This window comes from Orycteropus afer, unplaced genomic scaffold (assembly GCF_000298275.1).
Source record: "Orycteropus afer afer isolate SDZICR_OR568_19922 unplaced genomic scaffold, OryAfe1.0 scaffold00163, whole genome shotgun sequence".
NCBI lineage: Eukaryota > Metazoa > Chordata > Mammalia > Tubulidentata > Orycteropodidae > Orycteropus > Orycteropus afer.
Window position 1 is genome coordinate 7742060 of NW_006921750.1, and position 3705 is coordinate 7745764.

Below are 3705 nucleotides of genomic sequence, written 5' to 3' on the forward strand. Positions count from 1 at the left end.
GACGAAAGAGGGGGAGGCCTTCAGGGAGATGGATTGATACAGTGGCTGCGATGAAGGGCTCGAGTACAGCATGGATTGTGGGGCTGGCGCGGGATCGGACAGTGTTTCGTTCTGCTGTGCATGGGGTCGCTATGAGTCGGAAATGACTCGACGGCACTTAACAACAACAACAACAGAAGAAATGGGCATGTTTCTAGAAACATATTACCTGAATAAACTAACACAGACTGAGGGAGAAAATTTGAACAAACCCATAACAAAAGATAAAATTGAAAAAATCTTAAAAAAAAAAAACCCAAAAACTACCAACATAAGTCTTGGCACAGATGGCCCACTGGAACCTTCTAACAGCATTCAGAGAAGTGCTTACACCAATTATGCTCAAACTATTCCAGAATACCATAAAGGAAGGATTACTTCTGAATTCATTTTATTAAGCAAGCATAAACCTGATACCACTAAAAAAAAATTATAGACCAATATTCTTCATGAATATAGACACAAAAATTCTCAACAAACTTCTAGCCAATAGAATCCAACAATATTTCACACACAGACACACAAAAAATAATAATAAATAATTTCCAAGTGGGATTTATACCATCTATGAAAGAATGGCTAAACATTAGAAAAACAGTCAACATAATTCTTCACATAGCAAAATTAAGGAAAAGAACCTCATGATCATATCAAGCAATGCAAAAAAGGCATTTGACAAAATTCAGCACCCATTGAAAGGAACAGAATAGGAATAGAAGGGAAATTCCTCAAGATAATTAAGGGCATCTATACAAAACCAATGGCTAACATGATTCTCAAATTGTGAGAGACTGGAAGCATTTGCCGTATGAATGAATGCCAGAATGCTCTTTAATACCATTTCTATTCAATATTGTATTTGAATTCCTTACTGGTGGCTGGTGGATTTTAACTGCCAGCAGTAAGGCAAGAAATGGAACTAAAATGTATCCAAATTGGCAAAGAAGTAAAAGTATCTCTATTTGTAAATGATAAGATCTTATAGACAGAAAACCCCAAAGACTTAGTAAGGAATTTACTGGAATAATTGAAAGTTTCAGCAAAGTCGCAGGGTACAAGATCAATATACAAAAATTAGCCAGGTTCCTTTACACTATTGAAGAGAACACTGAAAGGAAATCAGGAAAGCAATATAATTTACAGTAACTGTTCAAAAGATGTGGTATTTAAGAATAAATTTCACCAGAGACACAAAAGATCTATATAAAGAAAAGTATGAAACACTATTACAGGAAACAAAATGAGACTTAGAAAAATTGAAGACTTGACTGCTAACCAGAAGGCTAGTGGTTCAAACCCACCAGCCACACCTCGGAAGGAAGGTTGGGCAATCCTACTTCCGTAGTGATACTGCCTTGGAAACCCAAGGAGGGGTCGCTATGAGTCAGGTCCAACTCGACGGCACATAACAACAACAACAACATACCATGCTCATGGATAGGAAGACTTAACAACATGAAAATGTCAATACTACCAAAAATCATTTACAGACACAATACAACACAGATGCAGATTTCTTCATCTTTCTTTAAAGATATGGTGAGCTCTGGTGGTGTACTGCCTAAGACATTTGACTGCTAACCAGAAGGCTGGCAGATGAAATCCACCAGCTACTCTTCAGAGGGAAAATTGAGCAATATACTTCCGTAGTGATACTGCCTCAGAAACCCAAGTAAGGGTCACTATGAGTCGGATCTGATGTGACAGCAGTGAGTTTTTTTTTTTTTTTTTTTTGGTTAAAGAGATGGGAAAGTTACTCACTAACTTTATATGGAAAGGAAAGAGACCTTAAAGTAAAGCATTACTAAAGAGAAGAACAGTGTAGGAGGTCTCACACTCCCTGAACTCAAAACCGATTATATAGCCATAGTAGTTAAAACAGCCTGATATTGGTTCAACAACAGACACATAGAACAATGGAACAAAATTAAGATCCCAGATATAAACCCAGCCACCAATGGATAGCTGATCTTTGAGAAGGAACCAAAACTCCTTAAAGGAGGATAGATAGCTTCTTTAATAAATGATACTGGCAAAACCCTCCATTTGCAGAAAAATGAAACAGGACCCATATCACACATCATACACAAAAATGAATGCAAGTTGTAGCAAATAAATGAACATAAAATCTAAAACCATAAAGAAAAAGTAGTAACAGACTTAAGGGCTCTGATTCAGGGTATAAATACATAATCAAATACAACTCAAATGCACAAACACCAGAAGACAAAATAGACGACTGGTATTTCCTTAATATTAGACATTCAGGAGGGAAGGGGGGTGATTTCAGACCAGTTGGGGGTCACATGTTTATTTGGGTGAGGCAAGGGATGGTATGGAAAGACTCAGCATCATGATATTGGGGAAAGGAAGGACACTGAAACATGTACATAAGTTATAAACAACAGAGGCAAATACTAGTATATGCAAAATACTGTATTACCACTAACACCAAACACCAGGCTACAGATAAATGCATAGACAGGTGAGAAGATCAGGGGAGGGTAGGTGAAAAGGAATATACACTAGACCAAGGAAAGATTTGGCTGAAGATACGCTTACATATGCACTTGTACTACAAAATTAATCACATACATTACAGAAAAAACAGAAGACAGAGTTGGAATAACTTCTCAGAGACAATCAAACACCTTGAGAGAGAATCACTGGGCCTGTGGACTCTGGACCATAGTCTCAGGGGACATAATGCTCAATTGATGCAGCATAGTACATAAAAATCTTATTCTACAACCTACTTTTGTGAGTAGTGACTGGGGCCTTAAAAGCTTTTGAGTGGCCATCTAAGATGTAACTGTTGATCTGCTCTCATCTGAATCAAAGAAGAGAGAAGAAAATCAAAGATACCTGGAAACAGTTAGCCCCAGGATAAGATGGACAATGATCTCAGCCTTCATGACCCTGAGACAAGAACTAGATGGCGTCTGGCTACCAATGCCAAACACTCAGAAAGTGATCAAAACTGGAGATCCTGGACAGAGTTGGAGGGAAAATGTGGAACAAAATTCAAAAACACAAAAATGACCAGAATTACTAGTCAGATAGAGTCTGGTGGAACCCCCAAAACTATGGTCCCAGGTTACCCTTTGGACATAGAAATGGACTCACTCTCATGTGTTGGCTCTCAGCCTAACAGTAGAAATATCTATAATGCAGAACATCTACCTCAAGGTGATATACTCACCTACTCTAGAGAGATTCACCCCTTAGATCAATCAGCCATGAGACATCTGAGGGGCAGCATTCACATTCACATAGAGGGAAATCTGGACAGACAGGAATGCCTAGTTAAGAAGGGCACAGGGAGGGGTAGTCACAGGAAGGGGAGGGAAGGAGAATTTTTTTATGGTTGAGGATGGTAACTGGTGTGTGTGCAAACAAATGTGCATGAACTGTTGTATATAAAGGGAATTTGCTTTGTAAATTTGGAACCAAAATACTGAATATATATATATATATATATATATATATATATATATATATATGTGCTTGGTGTGGTTTGAACCCACCAGCTATTCTGCAGGAGGATGTGGCAGTCTGCTTAGAAATATTCTGTGGCAATTCTATTCTGTCCTATATGGCCGTTTTGAGTCAGATTGATTCAACAACAACAGGTTTTATATATATGTGTGTGTGTATCCTGTTTGC